Source organism: Triticum aestivum, chromosome 5A (genome assembly GCF_018294505.1).
Source record: "Triticum aestivum cultivar Chinese Spring chromosome 5A, IWGSC CS RefSeq v2.1, whole genome shotgun sequence".
NCBI lineage: Eukaryota > Viridiplantae > Streptophyta > Magnoliopsida > Poales > Poaceae > Triticum > Triticum aestivum.
Genome location: NC_057806.1, coordinates 650,476,451 through 650,488,872, shown reverse-complemented (window position 1 = coordinate 650,488,872; position 12,422 = coordinate 650,476,451).

Sequence of the window (12,422 nt, the reverse complement as noted above, 5' to 3'; positions counted from 1 at the left end):
GTGGCATGGTAAGCGGCGCATGCATCGAAAGGAAAGCGCGGGAGGAGTTTTTGGATGGGCCAGGATGGTCAGAAGCAGGCGCGGGAGCGGTCCATACTTTCGCAAAGCCCCCATGTTTGTCTCCTGTTTGCGGGAGAAAGTACATTTGTGCCCCACCATGGACCGATACAGGACCACATTAGATAGCTTCTGTGGTCCAGACAACGCGATTCAGACAGATGTGGGAAATTTATGGGTCAGCGTTGAAGATGCCCTTATACCCATCACATGAAGTGCAAGATTGATGATGCACATCGTTGGAGATGCCCTTATGCCTATCACATGAACTGCAAGATTGATGATGCACTGCAATGATGACCACTATACAAACACATGAAAAAATCTACAAAGTATCTAATGTTTCTATGCTAGTTGAGGTAAAAATGGATGACTTACAAATAGTGTACAATAACGGTGGTTGGACTAGTTGGCTATGGCATGAGGTCTACGGCATTGGGGGAGACGCATGTTCGAATCTGCAGAGGACCTCCTTTTTCAGTTTCTCTTTTTCTCTGATTGGCCGAGCCTACGGAGTGCATCTGAAGTGGTTTTAGCGAAAGTAGTAGGGAGCGCAGCCTGTTTTATCGGAGGGAGTGCGGGAGTGCGCGAGGTTATCGGACGGATCACACATCGTCTGAATCTGTTGCTAAAATACAATCGACTGTAATTTAGCTTTTCCATAAAATAATAACTAAAACAAATTTAGAATAATGACTTTTTTCAAAATAAGAATGAATTAGTGGTATTGATATTACTCTTTAGAAAAAAACATAATGAGCAAGCATTGCACACAATTTAGACAAAAATTGCATTTTTTTTATAATATGCAACTATAAGCATATAATAATGAAATTTTCACAAAACATGTTTCCTAATAAGAAATGGATTAGTGGCATTGGTACCCTTAACTAAGAAAGGAAATAAACTAAAAAAATAGAACAAATCAAAATAATGAAGTTTTATAAGAAATAATGAATAAGTGGCTTTGGTATTACCCTTTAAGAAGAAAGAGAATGAAATAAAAACAAAATCAAATTCAAAGTAATAAAGATTCCTAGGAAAGAATTAATTAGTGGCTTTGGTATTACTCTTGAAGAAAAAATAAAATAAAATAAAAAACTTAAAAAATTTAAATAACAAAGTTTTCTAATGAAGAATGAACTAGTGAAACCGATATTATCATTAAGAGGGAAAATGAGAAAAGGAATCTAAAACAAAGAATGATAAAATTTGCACACAATATACACAAAATTATGCTGTTTTTAAATATGCAATAATAAGCACATAATAGAGGAATTTTCACCAAAGATACACTGCAAAGGGTAAATTTTTCTAAGTATTCCTAGAACACCTTATTTTGGTTACCATGGATTTAATTATTGTGAGCTGTTACATGATAACCCAAAAGAAGAAAAAGGGTCGGTTTCATGAGCTTCTAATACGTGTGGTGTTGTCACCTTATAGAATAATTGAACAAAAAATGCTAAAAAATGAACTAGTGGCATTGGTATTACCCTCCAAAAAACAAAGTACATAAATCTAGTCTAGTAAAGAAAAAATTTGCATACCATTTACACATATGTTACACCTTTTTATAATTTACAAAAATAGTCATATAATAGTGAAAGTTTTGCAAATAAAGAAGTTTTCTAAACAGGAATGAATTAGTGGCGCTATTACCATTGAAGAAGAAAGAAAACAAAAAAACTAAAACTAAATCAAAATAATGAAGTTTCATATGAAAGAAGGAATAAGTGACAATGCTACTGCCCTTCAAGAAGAAAGAAGGTGAAATAAACAAAATAAGAAACAAAATATGATGTTTTCCAACAAAGAATGAATTAGTGACATTTATATTACCCTTTACAAAAAATAATAATCTAAAACAACAAATGTAAAAAGTTACACATAATTTACACAAAATTGTGCCTTTTATATTATGCAAGAATAAGCATATAATTGTGGAATTTACACAAAATAGATGTTTCCAAAGAAGGGATGAATTAGTGGAATGAGTATTATCCTTAATAAAGAAAGAAAATGAAATGTAAATGTCACTAATGAAATATTACAAGAACAAAATAATGAAACCGTTTAAGAATAAAGAAAACAAAATAAAAAAACAAAGTAATGACGTTTTCTATGTAATAATGAAACCCTTTAAGAAAAAAATTACAAAAACTAAAACTAAAACATAATAATGAAGTTTTCTATGTAAGAATGAAACCCTTGAAAAATAAAAAATAAAATAAATGAAGTTTTCTAGGGGAAAATGAAACCCTTTAAGAAGAAAGAAAATTTAAAAATAACTTGCACACAAGTATGCCCTAAAATTCCACTTTTGTAATATGCAAAAAGTAAGCATATACAGTGCAATTTTTTCTCTCTACTATAATTTACACACATGGTGTATCATACTTGCATGTATACTTAGTTGCAAAGACACACACAAAATTCTAAGAAGAAATCAAGTATAGTGGCATTGGTACCACCCTTTAAGAAAAAGAAAATAAATATAATAATGATACAATTTTCACACAATTTACACATAAATTACAATTTTTAGTTATGTAAGAATAAGCATATAATAGTGAATTTTACATAAAAACAAAGTTTTTAAACAAGGAACGAATTAGTGGCATTGGTATCATCCTTAAAGCAGAAAATGAATTAAAAACTAAACATAATAAAACAAATAAAGTTTTCTAAGGGAGAGTAAATTATTGACATTGGTATTACTCTTAAGAAGAACAAAAATAAAATAAAACTTGCACACGACTTTGCAATTAAATTGCACTTTTTATAGTATGGAGTGAATACACATTTAATAATGCAACTGTAGCAGTCTAGTATAATTTACAAAAATATTGTATAGTAACTTCATGCATACATACACATAATAATGTAAAACTATATTTAATTAGCAAAACAATTAGTATTTTTATTACCCTTAAAGAATAGAGAAATTGAAAAAACAAAAATTTCCACACAATTAGCACAAAATGCACTTTTTATAATATATATTATAAATATATAAGAGCGAAGTTTCCGTACTCTAATGTAATTTGTACATGTATGAATTTACACACACACTCAACATCCGGAAATATATGTAAAGAAAAAAACTCAACTAAAAAATAGAAAAATAAAAGCGTACACGTGCAGAAAACAAGAGCAAACTCATGATAAAAAGCATGCACACACGAATATCCAGCCCAAGAAGGAAATTGACTGACCCAAAATAGAGGTCAGTCTAACCCAAACAGCCCAGTACAACAGCAAATCAGGACATAAAAAAGAAAAACTACACAAATGTTAAAGCACAATCCAATGACCAAAAAATGGACTGGCCACAAACCTAAAATTCAAATTTCATAAAGTTTGACCAAGTTTATAGAAAAATTATGAACATTTACAATAGCAAATCTATATGATATGAAAGTGTATTCAATAATGAATCTAATGGTATTGATTTGTTATTGTATATTTAATAATTCTGTCTATAAACTTTGTCGAAGTTTACAAGATTTGACTTTGACTAAAGCTAATGTGTAGAGTAAATAAAAACGAAGGAAGCATATGATCTAAAGAACCTAATTGTTGGCTGAATAAAACAAAATTTTTAAGAGCATCTCCATGGAGCAAGTCAAATAAATTTAGTAGTCAAGAAAATATTCAATTTGCATACCAAAAAATGTCTGATTTAATAATATATAGGAAATCTAAAACGAAATCCAACTCCTCACGGTAGTAAGTTGCAATTATTCATCCACGCATATTAATAACCTCCAGGTTAAGTATATGTTGGACCCTAATTACAATAATTTCGATTTAATAATATGAAAGAAGGATATATTCCGCTGTCCAATATGAAGCACAACAAACCAATCAGAAAGCCCATATGGTAGAAAACAACTGAAAAGTAGAACAATCACACAATGTTGATTATACTGCAGACTTCACGACCGATGAGCACGTAAACGTGAGTCACACATACATGCTAAAGAAAATACACTGATGATAGGAGCAAGTGAAATCGAATTTACAGAAATTCCGATTGATATAGGTACATAATTATATTAAAATATACGAGAGGCTATGACAGTATACTAAATATGAAATTCAGGTGTGTTAGCCAATGCAAGTGAGTGAAATTAGCATCCACTTGCCAACTTACAGTGAGTCGGAGTGGAATGATTTTGTTAGTCTGTTTGTAAAAGGATTATATATGCTTGTAGGGCGTGGAATGAAGGTGCTTATCTTCCTGTGCAAGCATCTGCAGGTATATTTGAAAAGTGGAGCATATATTTATTGTAAATAAATTAGCAAGTATTTTATGCCCTCAGAATAAAATATGCACCTCTTGTTGGTTTGAATTCTTAGGGCTGATCCAAAGAAATTTAACGAAAATTTTGGAGGATTTGGATTCTTCAGATTATTTCCCCTGTGTTGGTCGTTTGATTCATAGGATTGAAATATTTTTGTTCTTATAATTCATTTGGACTCTGTTTGGAAGAAGAAAATTACCCCCTCTAACTTCTTTGTAGAATTTCTTTGTTTTTCCTATGCAATACTGCATCTAAATTCATGTAGGATTCAAGATACCATGACACTTTAGTTCAACTTTTTTTTCTATTCCCGCATTTTAAGAATCATGTGAATCAAAAGTGGGCCTTATGCGCATTAGAAAGTTCATTCTAAACAAAATATTCTAGGAATTTACAGGACTTAGATCCCTAGGAATCTTATATGAATTTGGGAGGAAATAGATCCTTAGGATTTTTTCCTGTGTTGGTGATTTGATTCGTGGGATTGATTTTTTTATTAGGATTCATATGGATTTTATTTTAATGAAAAATAATTGATCCACCCAAACCTCTTGTAGAATTTCTTTGTTTTTCCTATGCAACACTCCATCGGGCCTCTTTGGATTGAAGGATTTTCATAGGAATATTGGAGGATTCTAATCCACTGGATTTTTTTCCTAAAGAGCCCTTTGGATCAAAGGAACCACACCTCCAAAATTCCTATGGATGCATTCCTACACCTCAATCCTATAGGAATTTCAACATCCACTATAACCTCTTTTTTACACTGATTCGCGTAGGATCGAGGCACTTTTCCTGTGTTTTTCCTGTGTTCCATCCAAATGACCATTCTTGTAGTTTTCCTCTATTTTGTAATCATCTGTTTTGCACCTACAATCCCGTCAAATTCCTGTGTTTTTTGAATTCCTTTGTTTTCTAATCCTGTGATCCAAAGAAGCGAATTTATGTAGGGTTCAAGATGCCAGGACACTCTAGTCCTGTATTTTTTTGCTATTCCAGTGTTGTGAGAATCCCATGAAACAAAAGAACCCTTATGCACTTTAGAAAGTTCACTCTACATTAATCATCTGCTAGTTTTGTGGGAAAGAAACTTTTGATCTATCCATCAATGGTCAAGACAATACAAAGAACATCATAAATATTTAAATTACATCCATGTTCGTGGACCAATAGCGACTATTACGATCACTGGAGCGAGGCGAAGATGCACCGTTGTCATCGCCCTTCCTCATCGGAGCCAGGCAAACCTTATCGTAGTAGATGGTCGGGATGTCATTGTGCTAAGACCCATAGGATGAACGTACCAGAACAACAATCGTTGCCGATGAAGAGAAGCAAAGATCGAAATGATCCAACATGTAGACACACAAACATGGACGGACAAATATTTGATCCAAGAGGATCCACCGAAAACCTCCACCAAATCCCGCGAGATACACCGGAGACACATCTCCACACACCCTTTGACGATGCGCGATGCGCCATCGAGACGAGGACTAGGAGGAAAATCCTTATTGTGTTTTAAGGGAGCCGTTGTCGCCTCGCCATCCTAAGCAGGACACGAAGCCAAACCAAACTAAAAATAAATAAACTAAAAAAATAAGCCCTCGCGCAGGCAAGTGCCGAGATCCATCGTGCCACCATTGCCCTAAGGCCATAGGAGACGAGGCAGGTCGGCGGCGGCGCCAACAGGAGGCAGGGAAACCTTATCGCCTATGTTCCCAAGTGTCAAATAATGTATCACTACTATACCGTGTTAGAATTGAAAGTTTCCAACATACAATAAGTTACCTGGATCATGTGATTTGGTGAAGCCAAGTTCCCACGGATTGGCTTGTTGCTTACGTGTTCTTTTTCTTTGCTTTTCTAAACGATGGTTCATGTAATTTGATTTTCATCTGTATTGAAAACCTACTTACGACGCGTTTGGTTGATGATTTTTCCGCCGTCTTCCGATTACACCGGCTTAGGAATACGTTACCTGTGTTTGTTTGAGTCAGACCGGTTTCGGGTCCCCTGTAATCGGAAAAGGTTCTTCGTAAAAGCAAAAACAGCAGATACCCTGTGGTATGGAATAACGCCGTTCGTCCGGTATCGATCCCCTCTCTCTATTCTCTGCTTGCGCGATCTTTTCTTCACCACGAGCACCGATCGAGTAGCAGCCTGCAGGACCAGAGATTTTCCTCCCCTTCAAAAACAACACCGGATCTCCATTCGCCGCCGTGAGTCGTCACCGTAAGCAGCGCGCCAGCGATCTCCCTCTGCTGTGAGCAGCGCCGCTGATATCCGCCACGGGCAGCAGCGTGGCCGATTTCCTTTCTCTACCGTGAGCAGTGGCGCCACCATGAACAGCTAGCGCTCTCTGATTTGGCCGCAAGTCATCCCCAGCAGCCGAGCATCTTCTACAAGACCGCCGGCGGCAGACCACGGTTTCCTTTTCCGTTGCTTGAACCAAACACATCGTGTAATCGCTCAGTCTGTGATCTAATACAGCGTATTCTCATTACAGTATTGAATACGTTACCTGCGTCCAACCAAACGCGCCGTTAGATTCCTACCAAACTCATTTCTGTATTCGTGTTCGTCTTTTGTTGATGCAATCGAAAAAGGTCATGAAGTTCACACGCACGCGACGAAACCAATTGACCCAGTACCAGTCACTGAACCACATAGCCCCCACCGAGGATCTGGAATCTACTAGGCAAAGTTGCTTCATCACGGTGAGATAAGATTCCAAACCCTCTTCTCTGTTTATCTTCTTTCAAATTCAGAATATTATACTTTAGGAAAAAAAGAAGATCCTTTCTCAGCGTGTGTGTGAAACGAGTAGGCGATACGTGGAATCGAATGCGTTGCTTTTGCATGTGTGCAGTGCTCGCTCCGCCTTTTCCATGTTTGCAGATCTGGCTGACGATGGCAAAGCAGTGAGTTGAGTCAGAAAAGGCGAAAAGGCAGAGCCCATCCACGCCGACCATTTCCCTTTCTTTGTCCCCATCCTGCCGCCCACCATTGCCCCTCGATCGCCTGCTATGCACATGATGACCTTCGACACCCGTCCCATTCCAGACTTTTTACATTCACCTGCTTGAGACTTTTTCTCTCGAGAGCACGTCAGTTGCATGCCTTAGCATTAAGAAGACAAGGATACAGGGTTAAATACAAGAATACAGTCAAGCTCCCACCATGGCCGGCGAGTAACGAACATCACTCCAACTCAAAGGCACGCAAAACTACTCCAATACTAAAGCATCTGTCCTAAACTGATCTATAAAACCACGTCTCGACTAACACCGATCACCTCCAGAAAGCAATAATTCGAAGCGAACTCTCCTTGCCGACACACCACACCGATGGCAGATGATTGGGGGGACTCGCTTAGAATTAACCCTTGATTGTCGAAAAAAGTTGGGAAATGATTGGCGGGACTCGGACGGCTTCGAGAAAGTCATCGCGTTGGACTCACCCGCAGCGACGTACAAAGCGCATTTGATGAATAATCCAGAACCGTGGCGGACACCGAACAAACAGGGACCTCCCAGCCATGTCTCCAAAACAATGCTCCCAACAGAGGCCCAACGTCAAGAACGCCACCATCGCCGGTCTAGATCTGAACCTAGGCTTTCGCCCAGAGGCAACCAGACAAGTGAGAGAGAGCAAGGTGCCGACACACCACAACAACATCTTCGAGAAGGGGAAACAAAACCCATAGTCACCGTCGCTGCTGGCACAGACTGAAAACGGGCATGACTTTCGTCTGAAACACCGCACATGTGCATCCTTGCCACCGGAATGAGGCACGCCATCCGTATTTGTTCACTCTACCGCCGCTGCAGCACTTCACAGAAGAAGCCACCTTGCCGCACTCCACCACACCACGGTCAGAAACGGACAACACCTCCACACCGAGCCACCACCGCAACCAACAACATCACCATGGCGGCAAGTAGCCGCCGAGGCCCGCCGATAACACACCAGCCACTCTATCGGAGACACCCCACTGGCCCAGATCAAACCCGCAGCCCAGCCCAGATCCACGGCTAGCCAACAATGTTGGGAACTCCACGCGCCAGCCAAGGTGTCCAAACCCCCGACCCCAAGCGAACACGACCGCGGCCATGGCCAAGCCAGCACGCCGAACTCCCGACCAAACACGAATTTGGCCCAGCTGAACCAAGCCACCACAAAACGCGCCAAGCCGACAAGGGCCTACGTGCTCTGCTGCACCACGCTGCTACCAGCCAGCTTGCTTGGCTGAGCTGCCACCTGCATGCATGCTCTGACGTGCCTCAACACGCCAGCCTCTGAATCATGCTGTCTCGGCCGAAGCAGCAGCGCCGCCGTCACCCGCACTCAACGAGAGAGGCAAGGGAGATTCCGCCGCCGTTGTCGTGCGGGTGCCCGCGCGATGACGACAGGGGAGGGGTGGTTCAGAGGGCAGTGCCCGATGACTAGGGTTTGCGTGCCCAGGTCGCTCGCACGGGGGAGGGGCGGCAAAGGGGTGTTTTTAGTGCAGTAGCAATTTAGAGCAACTCTAGCCGACTCTGCAAAACGCCCGGTCCGCAAAAATTGCGGCGAGTATGCGGGCTCGGCCCAATTTTTCAGCAAGAACAGAGCCCGCATACTTGTCCGGCCCGCAAATTTTTTTGCCACAGCCCGCAAACCGCACGCCACGAGCACTATAACTACGGTTCCGCGACCCTTTTGCGAGTCCAAACTCTATCCCCCGCCATCGCGAGCCACCCGATTTCTCTTTCCCCTCTCCACATTTCTCGCTGCCGGCGACCACCCGCCACGCCTCCAGCCGCCATGTGGGGCCGAATGTGGAGCTCCGGACGCGGCTCCGGCAGCAGATCCGGCCGTGAGAGGGACCCGGAGCACGAGCGACGCGTCCGGTCGGACGACGTGAGGAAGCGCGGCGCCCGGAAGTGGACAAACCACGGAATGTCGCCGCCGGCGAGCTTCAACCATCGCGAGACGGAGGAGTACGACCGCCGGCACGCGTCCTTCTCCTCCGCAAGGTCTTCCTACGTCGGATCCTCCTCATCCTCCGGCGCGGGCTTTCTCCCGTGAAGAGGGAGTGGTCGGACGACAAGGAGGAGCCGGCGCCGTTCGCCTTCGTCCCGTTGAAGGAGGAGCCCGAGGAGCCCGCTCCGCTCGGCCTCCGCGGAGTCGTCGGGCCCGAGGACTATGTCGCGGACTTCGACGCCGTTGCTGCCGCCATCGCCGAGCGGATCATGCGCAAGGAGGCGGAGGCCGGCGCCACGCCGAGGAGATCGAAGCCCTCGAGTGGCGGCAGGTGGTCGCCGACAACATTGCCACCAACGAGAAGGCTGAGGAGTGGCGCCGCATCCGCGCGGAGCAGGCGGCGAAGTACGTCGACCTGTGCAGCTCCGGCGAGGAGGATTGAGCGTCGCTCGGCCTCCACGGCGTCGTCCATTTTGCCGCGACCTCGCCGCCGTCAGATCCGACCCTCTCTACTACTAGTTAATGTAGCATATAGTATGATCTATGCTTAATTTGTTGATCATGTAGTATGTATGAACTCTGTAGTATGTGATGTGATGAACTATGTTTGTGCAATTTCTTCCGTGAAATTGTTTTTTTCAAATTATGCAGGTTTAGATACGGTATCTGATCGGCCGCACATATTTTTGACCCGCAAATGCAATCTTCGTGAAACCACAAACGCATTTTGCGGGTCAAATTTTTGCGGGGTCTGCTAGAGTTGCTCTTACATATGGAAGGGGGTGTTTTTAGTGTAGTAGCAACTTACCTGCATGAAAATTCACTTGACCTGAAGCACGGCTTGTTGAGCATATTGATTCATTAGGAAATATAAGATAGAATAGGATTTATCCTGTCTTGTCTTGTACTTTAAGTTAATCATTGTATTTCTATATATATGCCCACGTGGCATAAGCAATACAACAATTATTTCATCAAATTTTTCTCTCCCTTCTAACATGGTATCAGCTTAATCGATTCAACCCTAGCCGCCGCCCGACGCTTCAGTACCCGCATGCCGCCTCCTGGGGAGGTCGGCCTCCATGACCGCCGCCGGGGGCCACGCCGCCCGTATCTAGGGTTCGTCCGCTGGTTGTGTTGACCGGCTGCCCTAGCGAGTCTTTTTTCCAAACCGTTGCTTCGGGTTTTTTTCGCTCTCTCATTGGTCATCTTGATCAGCATTTTTCTTTTTTGTTTTCCAATCTATACTTGATCAGTTTGCCTCGTCCATTGCCGCCGTCGACCTCGTGCACCTCTACTCCGACACCGGCGCGACCGGCCGACCACTTCACTGACCCGGCGGCCTCGCGCGACAGGCGGCCCCTCACGGCTGTCGTCCGAGCGCCGGCCCGCCCTTCGATCTACGCCGACCATCTCCGCCCTCTCCGACCGGGACACCTGCATCACCTCCACCCGGCGGCCTCGCGTCATGCGGCGGCCAATCATAGCCGCCACCCGCGCATCGGTACGTCAATCGATCCACGCCACCGCCTCCGCCACGTCTGCACGACGACACTGCGGGTTACCTCACCGGCCTCGTCCCCGGCTGCGTTGGGCCGACTGCGTCAGTCCCGTCGGCTGCCTCAAGCTCGGGCGCCGTTGCTCCGTTGGTTGCTCGGGCCTCGCTGCCCGGGCGCCAGCACTGCTTTGGTGGCCCAAGTGCCGGTGGTGACGCGCTCGTCCACACGTCGTCCCGCGCCATTCATCGTCATCGGCTTCATCTCGGACTCCGCCGCCACCCCATCTCCACAGAGCGGCGTCTCCGACCTCGCGCGCGATTGGATTGATCACCCGTCCGCCGCCGCGATCTGCCTTATCTACGTCGGGTGACCGACCTGACCCGTTGGTTGCGCGCGCGCACTACTGGGAAAAGGCCTACTAGTGGCGCATCAGTTTTGCCTACTAATGGCACACTACTGGTGCGACACTAGTACCACGCCACTAGTATTGTGCGCCATTAGTATGTCTAGAGGTGCGCCATTACTATCTGACTTAGTAATGGCGTGGTACGCCATTAGTATATTAGATACTAATGGCGCACCTGTAGTGCGCCATTAGTATGTCTAGAGGTGCACCATTACTATCTGACTTAGTAATGGCGCACCACATAGAAGTGCGCCATTAGTAATATTTTTTTTTCAATTTTTTTAATTTTTTTTAAAATTTCAATTTATTTTTTCTTAATCTCGGGTCACTATGGCTTAATCTCGGGTCAATATGCTTAATCTTAGGTCAAATCACACTCCATGGTCAAACTTCCCGAAAGGTCACCCATTCTCACACTACTCCAGCCCAAGCATGCTTAACTTCAGAATTCTATCCAACACTACTCCAGCCCAAGCACGCTTAACTTCATAATTCTATCCAACCCCAGCACCAGCTCACTTCACAGGCACTTGTTGATATATCTAGCATATCAATCCTATTAAACCTTGTTGATGTTTAGGACTTTGTTCATGTTCACAAGTGAGATGAAATTTTGAAAAAATATTTCAAACTTCCGTTCATATTACGTATCATATTTTGAAAAAAAATCCCGAAAAAATGGAAACTAAGTTTGAATTTTGTTGAATTTTTTTGCCTCCAGATCTTAGAAGCCCCGTAATTTTTTTCTGTTAGGTTTTTGAGAATTTTGAAAATGTTTAACGGGGTTCGGATGTAACTGTTCGAGTAGATGATTTTTCATATAGAAAACTTTTTAATCCGAGTTCGTATGCAAAAGTTATGCCCATTTTACAAATTCCAGAGAGATTTTGCAAATAAAGTCGAAATTCATATTTGTAAATTTTCCCAACAGCTAGACCACATATCACATGGGAAACTTATTTTTTTTTGATATTTTCATCATTTTCTTTTATTTTTTTAAAACTAAAAAGGCGGTCCACGGGGGGTGCATGCGAGGGAATTTTTGGGCCAAGTTAGTAATGGCGCACCGTGGGAGTGGTGCGCCATTACTAGTTCACCGTGGGAGTGGTGCGCCATTACTAGTTGAACTAGTAATGGCGCACCACTCCCATGGTGCGCCATTACTAGTTTTCGGAAAATATAAAA